Genomic DNA, 19,093 nt, shown 5'->3' on the forward strand with positions numbered 1-19,093 from the left:
AGGTAGAAGAGGCACTGAAGCAAGAGATAGTGACAGCTGACCAAACACTCAGACCCCAGTAGTAAATGGGAAAAAGGGGTTGATGGCTGTAGACACGATGATGATGGTACAAGATGATGGGGATATCAATTTTCTGAATACAAAAAATGCAATTTACAAAAAAGTCAACACAGCATGACACACAAGTTATGTTATTTGCAAACATGTTAAGCACAAGAAAAAATCAATATATGCAAGTCACTCTTGCCAAGATAACAAAGGAAAAAGAAAGAGTACAATACTGACTCAAGTGCAGTTAACTGCAGCTTGGAAGCAGAAAACTGATTTCAGGACCCTGAAGGACTTAGTGCATAGGAGGAAAAGGTGTTACAGCTTGATGGGATATGATGCAAGAGAGTGTATAGGAAGGAAAAGAGAGTGTATAGGAAGGAAAAGAAGACTAATCAGTGGCTTGTTGCAAACAGATGCAAAGATGCAATTAGGGCATATACAAGCACAGAATAGTAAAGGTTAGTTGCAACACAGAACGGTGGAAGGGATTACAAGGAGATGTAAAACAACATAACCATGAGTTAAAGAAGTGTTGATTTAAAACAGCTTTGAAGTTACGCAAGTTGTTTTGTTGTATAATGGTCATGGGAATGGAATTTCAGATCACTGATGCACATGATTAGAATAAAGAGTCTTGCCTGCAGAGTTCTGGGTGTTAGTTACAGTGAGTAGAAGTCTGTCAATTTAATGAAGAGGTGCGTTTGGACATTAAGGTCTTACAATGTTTAGTAAGGCTAGGCAGTTCTGATGGTTTATAAATGATGTTACGGAGTATCAGCAACTGGATTATAGAGAGGTAGTTTGGCAGTTCAGGCCACTGGAGCTATCCCAAGGCTAAACAGTGGTGAGATTTAGCTATATGGATGCCAGCAAACTTATCTATGCTGTAACAGCATTGTTCAATTTTATTCATTAGAGAATGCTGTTGGTCTGTGAACATAATGGCAGTGTACAGAAATGATGATAGGAGAAATGCTGAAGCTATATACTTTTTTGTTTATCAGGAAGTATTTATTTTGAAACAGCAGCTCTAGTTGTTGGTGTATTTTTTTTTCCCTTTCATCGCTTGCTGTATGTAAAGATCAAAATTCAGTTGCTTATCAAGGATGACCTCCAAGCAATTTTGTTTGGGTGACTATTTCAATTAAAGTATTTCCCAGCATGATTGAAGCTGTTTTTTTTTGCACTGACAAGTTTTGCATGAGTAAAGATCATGAGCTTATTTTGTTCGCATTTAACAGGAAGGGAGAACTTTTGAGACATGACTAAATGGGGGAAATTGTTGTTACAATAACCATATACATTATTAATGCTGTACTGTAAACTTTTTCTGTGTTACCTGTATACAAACATTATGTTCTACTACACTACAAATGTATTTTCTGTGGATCTTTTACCCCACACCTCTGTTAAGAAGTTTACTCTTCGGGTCAACAAATGCAAATAACTAAACAAACACATCAACAGGGAGGGTGGTCACATAAGATTACAGTCACCCACTGACCACTGAACTCACTCACAAAACATCAGAAAGGGTAGACAGAGCAGAATCTGCTACATGGTAAGAAGCAGAAAACTTTAGTCAGTGGAGAAAATAACCCTGCAAATCAACAGATGTTGGAAATGGCAGGTAGTGATGGACCAACAAATCTAGAAACTGACAAATGTTTTGAGACAATAAAACAGCAGGGCCAACACTGGGGAAGGCAGAAATCAGGGCCTACTGCCTGACAGTAAGCAATTAGATGCCACAAAAAGTCAGTGGGAAAGGAAGTCACAAGGAATTGTGAGGAAAAAAATAAACAAGCACTCTGTAATACCAACAAGGCAAAGGACATGGTCAACACAAACATCACAAAATAAGCATTGAAAACACAGAAGGATTTGCAACTGGTTAACACTACATATCCTATTCTATATGGGTCTCAAACTACTTAAACCAAGAAACACATTTATACTTCCAATATCAAAAATAAAACCATGATGCTAGTGATCCAAAGGGGCATGTAATCACCAGATGGAAGAAGCCCTCATAATAGTCCTAGCTTACTGCTTCTGGCAGAAACATGAGCTTTTCTGCAGCCCCCAGTAATTAAACACTGGACTGTTTAACAAGACAGTTAAACAGACTATTGGAAAATGATCTGTCTGAAGTTAAATCCTTAGGTTAAAAGCATGTACTAAATGGAAGTCTGAAGGTATTTGAGTCAGACTTTTCTAAAGACGAAATAGGCAAATCTAAGCTAAGTTACATGACAGAATAGTCTCTGTGAAGTCAAATAACAAGACTGTAACAGCACATGAAAGGGAGGTTTGATACTACCCAAAATGTACTAGAGATTAAGGGAGGAAGGGATTATGGAATAATTTTAATCAACTTCAATTAATTCTAGTCAGGAAAGACCTTCCTCAGGAATGGCTTACAAGACACTTGGAAACAAGGGACTAATCAAAGATGTAATAGAAGCACAGACAGAACTATTGCAAAAAGTACATAGAAGGTAAAACAAACAAAAAAAAAAAAAAAGATTACCAAAAGAAAATACCCTCAAGTGGCAAGGGGACACTTTCTTTTTCTGGCAGAATGAACAGGAAAGAGAGGAGAGACAGCACTGTATTATAATGAGGATTCAGCAACCTGGGAAAGTGGTCAAAACAATCCCACACCTGTGTTCCAAGTGTTACAAATTCCTGCAGCCAGACCTCTACAATATCAAATCCCACTATTCTGATGTATACAAACAGTTGCATGCTTTTGTTTACTTTGAAAACAAACTGTTAAATTATAGCCTTAAAAATGCCAGTAGTGCGCAGCAAACCTTTTCCGCTATTAAAAGGACAGGAAAATTATACTTTTTTGAATTTGTTTGCCAGGGTACAACACTGATCATTTCTGACCAATTTCTATATCAGCCCAGGGTCAAAAACTAACTAGATATAAAAAAATGCAAGAGTACAACTACACACAAGTGACAGTAAAACAAGACAGTGATAGATTAGTGCTTTGGATACATAGTAAATTCAATATAATAGATTTACAATGTGTACAAAAGTTTAAAAATATTTGAAAAATCAGAGTAGAATAAATTAGAGATGTGAAAAGGACCAAAAGGATCGTAGTGGCCAAGTTAGTGTAGAGAAAAGTTAAAGAAGACAAGTGACATGACCTGAGGGGTAACAGGTACATTTTGCTTGACTATGTGAATGTAATTTTCTAGAAAATAGAACTCGGAATAACAGGATGAGTCTTTAATTTCATGTGGGAGGGACTCCTGCAGTTTGGGCCTGAGAAATGAGAATGCATAGTCAGATATGTACCCTGGAATGTGGGATATGTTTTAAGGCCCAAGTTTTATGTGAGCATATGTCTTATTCATGCAGGAGTTTAAACAGCTGTGATCCCAGGAGCAGGTCTGCTGTTTGCTAAATGGAAGCCAATTTGCCTTTTTAGTGTTATACAGTGGTGTTCATTTCTTGGGGAGCATGTAATACATTTACATATTTTATTTCTAGTGTTTGAACAGTGGTGGACTTTTAAGAAGAGGCTGTTGATATAAGAGGGAAGCTAAGTTCGAGTTGAGAGAGTAGGATTCCTTTCCATATTGCAGATTTGGTGGAGTGTGAGAGAAAAGGGGATAGTTTTTGTACCCAGAAAGATAAGGTCTTTTTTTGTTTTTAATATACACAAACAAGCATATATACACAACATACATGATGTTACATAAACCGATTTAACAAGCGACTCGGGCAATCAAAGAAAAAAAACAAAGAAAAAGTGACTTGGGCAATCAAAGAAAAAAAAACGTCATTTTCAGCTTAACAAGTGACTCGGGCAATCAAAGAAAAAACAAAAGCAAAAGCGACTCGGGCAATCAAAGAAAAAAAAATCATTTTCAGCTTTTCATATGTTTCAAGATAAAGTCAAGAACTTTTCTGGCATGATGACCTACCTCCAGATGAAAGCTGCTGGAAAACTCTTCCAAACACAGGATTAAGTATCAACAATATAATACACTTGACAACTTAAAAACATTCTGCTAACAGACTGAATAACACGTGTAAAACCTACTTGTGCTAAATAAACAGATGTAACAATACCCCTCACCCCCTCAAAACAACCAAAAAATAAATAAAATTAATGAATAAAAACTATTCAACACAAAATGCATCACGAAACTGGTAGTCAAAGGTAGTGTAGTTCATTTGTTTTCTACAAAGCAATTAAAAGAGCATAAACCACATGGGACTTGATTGCTTTGCACTGAACACCTACACATGACAAGGCAACTGATTTACAATATACAGCCAACCAACCAACCATATTAACAAGTGCTGTAACAAAAGTGCTGAAAATAAATGGAGTGTATTTTGCCAAGAAGATCCTCTGGATCATTGCTGGTCTCAATCCAGTGCAGACTGGGTTCATAAAGCTCTTCACTGACCTCTTCACTTAGCTTGGTCATTTGTGATCAGTACTCTACCCCAGTAAACAAATTCAAATAAAATAAAATGGAAATGAAATGCCTTCTACTCAAATCCTAGACAGAGACACTGTGGCACATACATTACATTCAACACAACTACTGTTAGCTCCTCTTCCAGCTACTGCTGGTCTGCAACACAACCCTAAAAGCTGTAAAGCATGGCAAAATTAAGTATGTGTGTCCCTATGGTCTGTTCAATGTACATTTCATTACCTGAGTGTAAATGCTCACATGCAGCCACATACTCACCAAAAATGAAGAAAATGAACATTGCCAATCCATCACATGTGCTGTTGTAAAACTATCTCCAAATACACCTAAGAAGGTACCAGTGACATGACCAGGGTGACTTGCCTTGATGTCACTGATGCACTTGTGTAACTTGAACTGCATGACATTCATATGCTTTCCTTCTATAAAAACTAATTTAACTAAAAAAAAAAAAAAAAAATTATAGGTACTGCATAAGTAAAACCTAAATAACCCTTCATACACAATCAATTTCCAAGCATACTCCAGAAAACAGAAAGAGGACAATGAGGTTAGAGAGCACCAGTCTCTCCAGATTTATCCTTTGTTGAACTGGTTAGTTCCATTAGGCTAATTACCTCTTTCTGGGGGGGGGGGTCCAAGTTGATATTTATACTACTTGGGGAAACTGGGTGAGGGCATTGGGAAGCTACTCCTTCTCTTTACAATAGGTGTTGTGGGATCTTTTATATCCACCAGAGCACCCCCAACTCAAGCAGCTGTGACCTCAGTTTAATGTCTCATCTGAAAGACTCAGGAGTGCAGCTCCCCTAATGCTACACTGCAGCGTCAGCAGTTTAAAAAATAATTCAGTTACCTGGAGTGGAAATAGAACCCATATCCTTCTGTTCTCCAGAGTCACAAGCCAGTAGTGAGAAGAGTTACAGGGGCACTAGACATGCCTCTCAACTATCCAGATTTATGCCTCAAAATTTAGGTCTGTTCCTCATAAAACTTGTGGTTTTCTAATCTGCCCCTATTTGTGGACCTTTGCCCCCTCATTATTTCAAGCTTTGTCCATATTTCTTGGGCTAAGAGGTTGAGAGGTATTGCACTAGACTACCTTACAACAAGCACTGCAGTCTCTCAGCAAAATGAGACAACTATGCACAAAATGTATTAAAACAATTATCTGTCACAGGACGTAGTGCAAAAATGAGTGCCAACAGTAACAGATACTACCAAAGGAACATATATAAATATTCCGGTAATAAAAATACGCGCACGATCTTAGTAATTGTACTGACTTGCCATCTCATAAGTACTTTACTTACAGAAGTGCTCAGCGACACGAAAATAATTATTTCTGTTATCTGAACAAATATAAAAAGACAATTTAGGATTAATATTCTGTACACGTTCTGTAGCACTGCTAACACGCTTTCATTACTGCTACGCTTATTTTACTTTTTCTAATGTACTAATCTTCGGTAGCTAGAATCAGATGCTTTAATACTCCTGGATCAGCAGCTGCACCGCGCATCTTCTAGGTGACCGACCACACCTGACCCCTCCGTGTTAAAATGACTTTGTGTTTGGGCAGTGCTGTCAATCACTTACACCACACCCTTGCCTCTATTCTGTTCTGTGGGTGACTTTTAAAACTAACACCTTGTACAATAGCAATTATTTAATTATATAACAGGACTCGTAAATATCCATTCCATATACAACACTGTTGTACATATAAATATTCATTACATGTACAACAGTGTTGAAATGGTTTGAAAAAATATTTACGCAAAATTCTGATAAGAAAAACAACTTATGTGACAGACCGTCTGTTCTGAAAAAAAAAAACACCTGCCAGTGTTACTCTGATTCGCCTACTTCCAAACTTCAGTTACTATATGAATGATTGCCGGTATCATGTAAGTGCATTGGTGTCACAGTTGTCTTACTACTGAACGATGGTGTCAACAAGCGTCCCCAAGTACAAGCGAAAGGATATGTATGACCACCAGTCCATCACCAACCCACTTAATTAAAACTGTTACTGGAACATTTACAACGCATGTGAATTGAAATCAAATACAAGACACTAAAAATTAACTCTTAAGCAGCACTAACTGGCCCTGCGAGATAAGAAACGTCTCAACAAGAGACGAAAATCCTGTAACAGGCACGGGATGTATGTGTTGAGGGGACACTTAATTCGACATAGAGGTCATTTAACTGCGACGGTACTGGGTGACATCTACCACCGCAACAGCTGCTACTAGTAAAAACAACTGTGAGCAAAGAAAACAGAATCTGCCCGAGTTACAATTATCATTTTGGTGGTGGGGCATTTAAGCCCCGTTTCCATAACGCACATATATTGTAGAGTCAAACAAGTGGATACAGAGGGGCTCTACCTGAAATAAAATACGAGTCACATAATACATTTACTTTTTTACACAAGTTCTACCCCCCACCATCGCAATTAAATAAAAGCACGATATTTAAAAAGATATAAGCGCTTCCGATTTTAGGTAAAATGAATATTAAGCTGTAATGAATTGACTTTAAACATAAAATAATGTAAAGCCATTCTACACGAACCCAATATCACCGGTTATTGAACGCCACAATAACTCATCCAGAGGCTGTAATAATGTAAAGCCATTCTACTCGAACCCAATATCACCGGTTATTGAACTGTACAATAACTCATCCAGAGGCTGTACGGTTTCTATTCATGTTTTTACAGTCATAAAGAGCTGTCCTGCCTAGGAATAGACGTTCAGCTATAAACAGATAGCTTGGTACACAGCGTCTTTAAGACTCTTACAAAAATCAGAAATCTGGATCGAGCTCTACTTTAAAAGTTAATACAACACCCGTTCCTTTTTCTGTCTGTATAAGCTATTTGATCTGTTTACAAAACGCTAAGCAACCAGACTGCTTTAACTGAAGAGTGTTAACTTTGGATCACCTACTTAACAATGCTTACCCAGCGTATACGTGCGATATTGACTGAGCAAAGATACTTCAGAACATCTTTACTAGCATTACGCATGCTATTAATTGCTTGCTTTGCTGGGGTCTCACCTCACACAGTGTGTCCCGGATCGTATTTTAATTAAGTTTTTTTCTCGAAACAGATCCTTCACAAGACACCTCGATAATCAAAGTAATACACACAGGCCTCGTCAATCCTCGAGCTCTCCAACCTCTTTCAGCCCCTCAACTCTACACCTTCCCTGTTTAGCACAGTGGCTAAAGATATTTCACTTCCAAACAGGCTGACGCCCCTCCTCTTTTTCCTTTGCAACGCCCCTGGAATGTCAACGTTAAACAGATCCTCCTACTAAGGGTCTACAGTAATGCCGAAGAGGTTGGAGAGGGTCTTGAAAATTGGTTACTTTTTGGGAAAACACGTGTAGATATATATATATATATATATATATATATATATATATAATGTTATGATTTACGCATAGCGATATGATTTTGTTGTCAAAATCTAAGCTTGCACATACTACGTTTACTATAATGTGCCTCATAAAGTCAGACCTGTTTATAAATTAAGCCTATATAAAAATGCGGCACTGTTAACTACATAATGATTTAGTATGTAGTTTCTATGTTGAAAACTAAGAAGTTGCTCCTCTTTCTCACCCTCTTCTATAATGCTTAAAGGCCAGTGCTGTTATGATTTTATTGCAAACGGTGCTGATGATTAGATTATGGGAAGTTGTCATTCTGGTATTTTCACGTTTTGTAAGACCTAAAGTAGTCCGATAACCAGGTATTATCTTTACAAAACAGTTTCCATGGTACTTGTAAACTTCTAAGTTGTGCTATGGACTAGAATTCCAAAATCACTAGCTATCACCGGCCATTAGGTTGTAGGGTTACCACCTGTCCCACTTTGTGAGGGACAGTCCTTCTTTGGGCAGTTGTGTCCTGCAAAAAAATTGTAAAAATGACAAATGCCCTGAGATTTTAGGGAAAAATGATTTCCTGTATTTTATGTAATAGTTGCATAAAGCAGTTATTCTGTATCTGAAACACCTAAATGTTATAAGAAACAGAATAAGCAACTAAAATGCTACAAGAATAAGCTTCGGTTTAGGAAAAAGTGAAGTTCTGTTCTTTGTACTGGCGGAGGGTATGGTTTGGCCTGCAAATTCTGATGTTTGTACCACAATTGTCCCACTTTGGGCATTTGAAAAGGTGGCAACCCTATTAGGTTGCCATAGTGGTAGGAAAGACCCTCAGTGTAAATCATATGAGCTCAGGGAAGTGTTACAGAAAAATATTATGTTTCATGATTATTCTTCACTAAATACATATTAACGTGCAGTTTCTTCACAAGTGAGTCAAATAAAATGCTTATGATACATTTACGTCAAAGAAAATCTGAAATCCAGATGCATGATTATGCAAGAGATATTTTTCGTTTAGACTATGTAAATATATATATATATATATATATATATATATATATATATACATACATATAAATAGTACCTTTGATTGCCCTGAAAAAGCATTTTATACTATTATTTCTTCTGTTAGTTCATTTCTTATTTCATTGTATATTACAAATTTTATATACTTTGTAACATTTTGTTGGTGTGTTTGTTTAATTTATCACTTGTTTAACCTCGCTGGAGCCTTTCTCAGCAGGACTCCATTGAAAATGGGCTCCTTCGGCCCAATGGACTATCCTGGTAAACAAACTATAAAATAAGAATAAAAAAATAAAATAAGTAGTAGCCTTACATTTCAAGTGCCTTACAACTGCATTCTCTCTATTAGCCAATTATAGTGGACTGAGAAAACTGAAGGCAAATTAAGTGCTGAAGGAATTAAGGGATGTCACACTGTGTTATGCTTGGTTGTGCCAAGTATCTGCAGAAATCAGAATAATTAACAGTACTCTCTGGCCTTCTCAGGCTGCGGGATGAGTCGTTGTAAGGATGTCTGTAAGATAGTGTCTACTGGTACTGAATGTTACAAAGTTAAAAAATAATAAATTTTAGACCAGGTGGTCTATGTTTTAAAATGCATATTTGCAAAGTGTTCACATGAAGTTCTAAAAGAGAATCATGAGGGATGAGGACATTTTTAAATATACTGATTCATGAAAATATTGTAACTTCAAAGTTCTGCATGCATGAAATCAATAAGAAAAGGTATATATGTGGTGCTATTTTCCTTTGTTCTAGGAGACTGATCTGGAAATTTAAGTAGGCAGTCTCCCAACACTGTTTATGTAATAAACCAGTACTTTCTGCATCTTGAGGCTTTATTCTTAGGATCATAGAATCATAAGGGGTTACTAGGCTATTGGCCCTGAGGGCCCATATAAGCCTAGCCAAGAGTTTAGCCCATGTTTATACAAGTAAGCACCCAAAGCTCCTTTCCAACAGGGACACAGGTGGAATCCCAGGGGTGTGTTTTCTGTTTCCCATCCAGTTATCTCAGTTGCGCTTAAAATGGGATAATGAGGTACTCTGCTTGATGTGGAGAGGGAGTCTATTCCACAGATGGGAAAGTCTCTAGGACACAAATCTGTCCCGCCAACAAGTCCTATTTATATCACAGACCAGGTTGAGGTCGTGTGTATGGGTGGCTCGAGTGGAGCTTGACTTGTGGATATGTAGCAGTCTCATCAAGGCGGGGTCTGAGGAGTCTGTATGTAATTGAGTAGAGGGGCAGGGCTTTTAGCCTATCTGTGTAGGGTAGATGTTTGAGGCCCTGGATTCTCCTGGTGAGGAACCTCTGTGGTCTCTCTAGCTGCTGCATGTGCTTTGTGAGGTAAATGCTGAACGGGGGGGTGTTGTACTCAATAATTGGCCATATAAGGGAAGAATACAGGAATGTTATGACCTCTTTGTCCCTGGATGAAATACCCTTACTTATGAGGTGGGCCATGTAGAAAGCTTTCTGTACAACAGAAGCAACATGGTGGTCAAAAGTCAGGTTGCTATTAACCTGGGTGCCCAAATCCCTCACTACTGATTGTGTACTTAGGATGTTATTAATGTGATAATATGTGGGGACGTCACTCTCCCCAAAGGGGATGATGATGCATTTTTTGGCATTCAGCTTAAGGCCATATTTCTCGCACCAGTCATTTGTTTGGGTGAGACCCTCTTGGAGGATGTCCACATCACTTGAGGAATTGATGACTGCGCCCAGCTTGCTGTCATCTGCAAACTTGGTCAGCCATAGCCCACTGGTTTTGGCCTGCACCTCAGATAAGTATATCCCAAATAACAGAGGTCCCAAGACCGATCCCTGGGGTACGCCGCTCATTACGGGTCTATTGCTTGAGGTGGCTTCCCCTACTTTGATTAGGTGAGTTCTATCATTGAGCCAGTTTGCTACCCATCTGGTAACATATGGATTGATGCCTAGTTGAGAGAGGTTATCTACTATGCCCGAGTGGGGAATAGTGTCAAGGCTTTGGCCAGGTCAAGGTAGGCAGTGTGCACCATCTTCCCCTCATCCATGGCTTTGGTGACTGTCTCAAAGAAGTCGACCAGATTTAACAGACATGACCTCCCCTTGACAAAGCCAAATTGTGTGGTCGAGTGTTTGGAGGTTGCCCGTGTCCTTGTTAATGAGGTCCTTGATAATCCGTTCCATGACCTTGCAGATCAGGCTTGATAGGTTGATGGGTCTATAATTTCCTAGATCAGTGGACACTCTACCTTTGTATAAAGGGATGACAGTGGCTGTCCTCCACTTGGCTGAGACAAAGCTGGTACTCAGACTTTGATTGAATAGGTTGCCTAATGGTGCTGCAAGTTCATGCCTGAGTTCATGTAGGATGCAGCCTGGGATGTTATCGGGTCCCATGGAGGCTGTATTTTTGCCTTTGAGAGGGCAGTGATGACTTGTTCCCTAGAGATAAGGGGAGGGGGGCAGGTACTGGGGATGTCCTGATTTACTGATGGGGGGAACAGAGGGGAGAAGTTTTCACGAATCTGTCAGCCAGTAGATTGGCTATATCTACAGCATTTGTATATGTGGTGTCCTTGACCACCAGTTATGAACAGATCTGGGTGCTTCCTTTGATATTGCGGACATATGTGAAGAAGGCCTTATGATTGCCTCTAGTAGATGTGGCCAATTTGGATTCGAAGTTGGCTTTAGAGGATTCCACTAGTGCTCTTATTTGCTTGTTCAGGCTAAGAAGAGATTGCTTCCAACTGGACACCTGCTCCTTCTTGGTACTGGACAGCAATTTTTTTCCTTTTGTTATATAGTTTATTTATTGCAGATGTCCACCAGACAGGTTTACTCTTCCTTGTGGAGGATGATTTTGTCCTGTCAGGTGTTCCTGATCCCATGCATCTATATAAATGCTTGTATGGTATTTTGGTGTAGACTTGGGCATTAGTGCCAGTTCCTACAGTGGGGGAGGGGGCTGTAAAGCTATTTATACCATCCCTTAGGAGGTTGTAATCAGCTTTGGAGAGGTTTTTTTGTTTGACCTTAGCTAGAGGGGGGGTCAAGGGAGATGGTGACTTCGAAAATGACCATTTTATGGTCAGATCTTACCAGGGAGGATGATACCATAGGGGTGTTGCAGTGGTTGCTCATGTTGGTTAATACTGTCCAAGATATTATCATCTCTTGTGACTATCGACTAGCTGTTCCAAGGCATTTGCATTGATAAAATCAAGGAATCTCTGGATGTTTGTGTTCTGGCATGAGTAGTCTTACCAGTCTATGGTTGGGTAATTAAAGTCACCCAGGATCAGGATAAAGGGTTGAATCTTGATAAATTTGAAGAGGTTCAGATAGGTCGAGTGAGTATCTTGAGTCAAATTTGGGGGCTTGTAGCTAGCTATAATTTGATTGGGGGTCTTGTCAGTGGTTAACTGTACCTGGAGTGTCTTCTGTGTGTCATACTGTTTGACCAGCCTGGAGGTGTGTGTGTCTTTAATATATATTGAAACTCCACCTCCTTTGGTTTTGCTGCCCACATTTTGGGGTCTGAATGTATGACAGGATGAGTAACCAAGTAAGGCCAGGGTGCTCTCCACAACTTTGAACCAGGTTTCTGTGACTGCACAAATATCAGCATCTTCCAGGGTTAAGAATACTTGCAGTGAGTGCAGTTTCATGTCTAGACTCCTACCATTTAGCAGCATGACCTTTAATTTGCGTTTTGTTGACATTTTTATGTTGGTAGTATCAACCTCGTGACTTTTCCTAAAAAAAAGGCACTATGGGGGAGGCAAGGGCCTTTACCAGAAGCCTGAAGCCCAAGTGAGACAGATGCAGGCCTACTCTAGAAAAGCACCATGGTCTGTCAATCATATGTTCCCAGGCTATCAGGCACTGGATCCCCCTGGAATGACACTAGAAACTAAGCCAATTGTTAAACTCAAATCATTTTCTGTTTGTATTGAGGCGTCATTTTGGATGATGGAAGAATTCTGCTTAAGGCTAGGGACATACCTGCCTGGGACACATATTCAGCGAACTCAATCATGTATCTCTTCATCTAGTCCAGGAAGGTATGTCTCAAGTTGTTCATGCCAACATGAACTATACAGAGTCATAACAGTACCTGTTGTTGAGAAACTTGGATGCGTGTGTGATATGGCAGATTCTGGCACCTAACAAACAACTAACCGTGACTTTCTCCTTATCCAGCCTGGTGAGAGGCACATCTGTGTGTCTCACAATGGAGTCTCCTATGACTAATATGTTGGGTTTATGGTTAGGCCTTAGTGGTTGCGAGACACTGGTGTGTGTTGAATATGCATGGTATGTGGTGTGGAGGGTTGTAGAGTTCACATGTGTTTTTGCCTCTGAGGTCTCCTTTGTTTGGGTTTGTTTTTGTTGAGAACCTCCACATATGTGGGTGTGTGTTGTGTAGTTGTGGGTGGTGTTTGAGGTGTAGTGATTGTGTTGACAGCCATCTCAGTGCCAGATATTGTGAGGGAGAAAGCATAAACTCTACCTTCTTTATGTAATTGCACCTCTCAAAATTGTGTTCCTTGGTGGTAGTAGTAGTAGATGATTGTCCATGTACATGAGGCAGTTCTTGAGTCAAGACTAAGAGGTAAAAGGTAAAACTGTTTGTTATTTATTTGTGAACTTTAACATTTGGTGCTTTAATACTTGGATTCAAACTTTGGTTTTGCTGCAGGGCAGTGTGGAATAAATTACAAGGGCCCAGCACAGAAAGTTCTGTTAATACCACGTTGTTTTGTAAGGGATAGTCAGAGATTCTGATACCTAACTATCTGTGCAAACTGCTGCCAGACTAGATGGGGAAAATGGATTTGTGGAAAAGTTTTTTTTTTATTTCTGTCTTAGATATTGTAGTTAAAAGAGTGGAATGAGTGATTAACTGTTTTGTTGAATGAGTGAGTTTGCTTGTTAGGTTTATGTAAGGCAATAGTGGGAGGACTCCACAGGAAATAAGGAAATGTTTATTAACGTGTATGCGCATACAATAAAAAGAGAAAATTAACACAAGGAAGTGCCTTGTGTCAAAGGCAGGACCCTTAAGGCTAAACGGTAAGAGGCATAAATGATGTTTTGTGTTGTTTATTATATGAGTGAAAAAGAGAGAAAAATCAGTTAAAGTTAAATAAAGTTCATGAGCCTATAGAATGTTGGGACATAGGTGTGTGTGTTGGTAAATCACATTCATAAGCCTGTAGCATGCTGTGACATAGGTGTGTGTGCTGGTAAATCAAGTTCATGAGCCCATAGCACGTTGCGATATGGGTGCGACTGTGTGAAAAGTACCCTCTGAGGCTCCAAAAGAGTAGTCAGTTCTGGACACAGTACTTATACACCCCATTATCCTAATTGCAATGCTAGAACTGTACATTTTGAGCTTGTGATGGGACTAAAGCAAGGGGGTGCTGTGGGAAAAGGCTGATTGAAACCTTTCCTCTGTCATTGCACAATGACAGAATCCTACCCTTTCCTAACTGAATGATGTGTGAACCGATGTAGTCATTTTTTTCCTGAATTACCAGGATCCAGGATCTACAAGGTAAGTCTTAATGGGGAAAATGGGAACAAAGTTAAGCAAGACAGATCAAATCCCAGTAAAGGCAACACCTGCATATTTTATGTAGCACAATTATGGAAAAGAAAGTTGTAAGTATTTAAACAAGTGGTTTCAGCTACTAGAAATTGCCCTGATGAAGTATTCCATTAAATGGAACTTATGTTAAGGATAAATTAGTGAAATTGAAAGGTATTTTGGATGAAAAAGAGAACAAATTAAGTGAGGAACAAATGGCAGAATTTTATTCTTGGTATACTGAAACTCTTAAATGGGAAAAGAAGTCAGCATTAAGGGGATTACAGGATGCTAACAAGAAGTTGCTACAACAGGTAAAAGATCAAGGCAGTACAGACCAGTAAAACGGGATCCCTTTATCCTGTCTTGCCAACTTTGGAAGAAACTGGGGATGGCCAAAAGCAGAGACTTCTGAAGAGGATGATAATCCTTCAGTAGCTACTGCACCCCACCCCCATATGTACAGATATGGGTGGCACCTGTACAAGATTCTTTTGGACAACTATCCATTGGACACCAGGTCAGCGTGGTACTGTTACATCTCAACCTAGTTCCCCTGTTCAACCCTCATCTTCAGAATAGGCATCTGCAGTCCAGGGGGTTCCATCTTCTCCTCAAGTGTCTACCTCTCCAACAAGGTCACTAGTATTTGACACTCCTGCGGTACTCCCTCACATGATTTATTGCCTCTGGAGAGGATCTTTTGGCACTTCTTGGAGAAATTTTGGGGGCTAATAAATAGATTTAAACCAGCTGCTTCGGGTAGTTACTTCAGACAAAATAAGAAAATAGTTACTTGAGAAGGCTGAAATAACAGATTTTACTATCACAGGGAATGCCCCAATAGACAAAAGAATAGGTTTGTTAAATAAAATTACAGAAGTGTGTCAAGTTAGGACAGATTGGTCTAAGATACAGGCATGTAAGCAAAATAAAGGGGAAGCCCCTGCAGATTATTTGAGTTGTTCTAAAGCAGTGTTTGCTATACATTCAGGAGTACCAGACACAGAAGAACAAGTGATGCCAGCTATTGCAGCTGCTTTTGTCCAGGGTTTGCAAGCCTCTGTACAAAATCAAATAAAACAACTGCTTATAGACTGACAGGGAAAGGACTTGGCGTTCTTATTAAGTGCTGCAAATCACTGTACTAAGTATCAGGAAAAATGGATAAAGGATACTGAGGATAAGCTGTTAACTTTGCAAATAAGGCAGCTAGAAGCCCCAAGGGGGTGGAGCAGAGGCAGGGGAAGGGAGGGAGGAATTGCTCGGGGATTTAGTAAAAGTGCTGGTCAAGGGAAGCAAGGTGCAACTGGTTGGCAACAAGCTGGCAGTGTCTCTCCTGCCTCATCTGATGGATCTTGCTTCAATTGTGGTGAAGCAGGACATTGGAGAGGAGAATGTCCACACAACTGAATGCTGAGAGTCCAAGATAACTGGGCTGAATGGCAGCCGAATTATAGCAATGCTGCACATTTCCTCCACCACCACCTCAAATCGGAAGGAGTCAGGAATCATAATACTGACTATGTCAGAGTAATAAAACAGAAATAAATCTTAATCCTTTGCTGCCAATAGATCAAAGGAGACCCAATGTTAACCAAGAAGTAAATTCAAAGAAAATTCCTTTCCTGGTGGACACTGGAGCCAGTAGGTCTGTATTAAAAGTTACCTCAGATAATCAGATACCAATATCAAAACATAAAGTAAAAGCAGTTGGAGTAACAAATACTACTGTTACGAATCCTATTTCAGAGCCTATATCTATGTCTTTAGGACCAATTGAAGAAATGCATTATTTTCTTTTGAGTACTACTGCAGCATTAAATTTGCTAGTAGGGAGAGACCTGTTATGCAAACTGGGTTGTACTATTTACTGTACATCAGAAGGGGTGTATTTGAATGTTCCAACAGAATCAGAAGGGGAAGTATTAGCAGTCTTAGCAAAAGTTGAGGAACAGCCCTTTGAAGGCATATACAGACAGCTAAAAACCACCACAGCAGGTACCTGTTAACTTATGGGCTAAACACACTAATGAAGGAGATATATTAAAATCTGCAGAACCAGTAAAAATAAAATTTAATCCATCTAAACCACTCCCTAGAGTTCCACAGTATCCACTGAAACCAGAAGCAGAGCAGGGAATCAAGCCAGTAATTCAGTCCTTGATACAACAAGGAATAAGGAATAATAGTGACAATTAAAAGTCCTTCCCAGGGATTCAGGAAACCATATTTTCCGTGCAGGAATAGTGTAGGAGCTCCTGCATTGAAAATGGCCGCCAAACGATTCAGGATACTGCTGTTTTCACTTGTATCATGTCCTACACTGTTCTAGCACGAAAAAATGGAAAATATGCAAATCACCTCATTTGCTGGTGAAAACCGTGAAAATGAGGTGATTTTGTGATTAACCAAGCTTCCAGGTCTCCATGCTAGAACAGTGTCAGTGCAGAAATGTATTCAGAAAATAACTGAGTACATTTCTGCAACTGACAAAACGGAGGCATGACAGCTCGTGGAAAAGCATGTATTATGTACAGTAGACATGCCAATGGCCAAATATAAGGCAATTGGCATTAAAAAGTGATTAATAATTATGAAAATTAAACTTTTATTTTGGCCAATTTCAGCCGTTTAAGCATAGAGCAGCGATGCGCGAACAGGATCGTTCCGAAAATAAGAAAAAAAAATGAGAAAAGTCAGTTTTAAGTTAATTCTGCATTTTGCCATTATAGTCAATGGCCTGCAGAATGTAAACAATACCAGGGAGCACTGGTTGTCAAGGGGAAAGGGTCCATGTTAGTGCAGTAACTAATGACCTACACACTGGGGTATGCAAATGAGGGGAGTAATACTGAATCACAAATTTCTTCAAAGTGTCAGCTTTTACCTAACCATGTAGGTGCAGCAATACAACAGTGCAAGAGTAAGGACTGAATGACTTCATAAGGGGGTGTGTCATGCTTGCTGTAAGCTCATTGGAACTCTGTGGCCCGTGTTTGCCCTTAGCTAAGCACAGCTAAGGAAGGGGATGTGTTAGATGTGCATGAGCAGTGTGTACATAGCCTAAATGGGTGTGCACACCACACTCTGGGTTTTAAACAAAAAAAAAGAGGAAATGGCAGCACTGTTTACATTTCAGCATTGGGTATTCGCGGCGCACCTTGGGGCTGAAATAGGGAGGAACTGGGAAGGGGAAACAGCAGTAGGAAGGCAATCAAGGAGAACTAGCATAACTGGCAGACGGAATGTATCAGAATCAACCAATTAGACATGCAGCAACCCAGCACACTACTATAAACTATGCAAACACCCTGCAGACTGGTTTTTCCCACAAACTCTACACCACCGGTGCACACAGATGGGGGATTTTTAACTGGCAAAACTAACTAAAAATGTTAGAGGCTGCAGCTGCTTTACTCCATCAATATGTACTAGAGACTGATGGTGGTGAGGAGCAGAATGCTGACAACTGACCCACAGTGAGGAATAAGGAGGAGAAGAGTGTACAGACCCAGGGTAACCTACCAGGGCCTACATGAGCTGGAGATAGTGAAGCACTATAGGGTGGACAGGAACATTCTACAGCAAATTGTTGAGCTGTGCCGGCCAAGCCTCACACACAGAACTAACAGAGGGGAACCCATCCCAATGGATACCAAGGTATGTGTAGGCTTAATAATACTAGCCACAGGTACCTTCCAAAGATCAACTGGGGATATCACAGGCATCAGCATCCAGGGTACTCCACCAGTTCCTGGATGCCATGACACCACATGCCAATGAGCACATATAATTCCTCACCACCTTTGAGGCGTTGACCAGAAGTATGCTTCTCTTCCACCATATAGCAGAATACCCTGAGGTAGTTGGTGCTATAAGTTCATAGGTAGGTACTAGGCTATCTGCCCGAAAGTATTTATAAGCCTAGCCAGAATGTGTTGGCTTTCGCTGCCCCCTTAGATTAGTTTCCTGTGCCTCTGTCCAGCAGAGCCACTGAAGTGATCCCCGGGGTAAACTTTCTGTTTCCCATCCACTCGTCAAGGTTTCTCTTGAAGAGTGTTAGTGAGGAGCTCTGCCTAATGTAGATTGGAATCTTGTTCCAAAGCATGGGAAGTCTACAGGACAGGAATCTATCCCTCCAGCACATCCTATTTAATGTTGTGGTGAGGTTTAGATCCCCAGGGCATGTGGCTCAAGGGGATTTGGTTTTCTTTAGGTGGAGCATGTCCATCAATTCTGGGTTGGACATGGCCTTATATGTCAGGCAGAGATCACCTCTGAGTAGGCGGTATGCAACCGAGTACTGCTGGAGTTTCTTCAGTCTAGCTGCATACGGCATCTGTTTGAGGCCAGTGATCCTCTTGGTGAGGTACTTCTGTGGTCTTTCCAGCTGTTGCAGGTGTCTTGTAAGGTACATCCCAAATGGGGCATTGTACTCTATGATGGGTCTGATGAGTGATGAGTAGATAGGCACAATGACCTCTTTTGATCTGGATGTGAACCCTTTTGTGATTAGGTGGGCCAC

At 40.1% G+C, this 19,093-nt stretch overlaps 1 protein-coding gene across 6 annotated transcripts in view; it reads right to left on the reverse strand.

The window, feature by feature from the left end:
• GKAP1 (G kinase anchoring protein 1) overlaps positions 1–19,093 on the reverse strand; it is a 2,226,639-nt gene that overhangs the window by 1,899,037 nt on the left and 308,509 nt on the right. Inside the window, exon 1 of one of the 6 annotated variants that reach the window (XM_044083701.1) lies at positions 7,599–7,821. The exons of 1 other annotated variant lie outside the window; for it this stretch is intronic. The gene's annotated coding sequence lies outside the window, so the exon portion shown is untranslated. 4 more of the 6 variants (XM_044083700.1, XM_044083706.1, XM_044083702.1 and 1 more) reach the window with 4 other exon arrangements.

This window comes from Protopterus annectens, chromosome 9.part0 (genome assembly GCF_019279795.1).
Source record: "Protopterus annectens isolate FY-2018-M chromosome 9.part0, PAN1.0, whole genome shotgun sequence".
Taxonomy (NCBI): Eukaryota; Metazoa; Chordata; order Ceratodontiformes; family Protopteridae; genus Protopterus; species Protopterus annectens.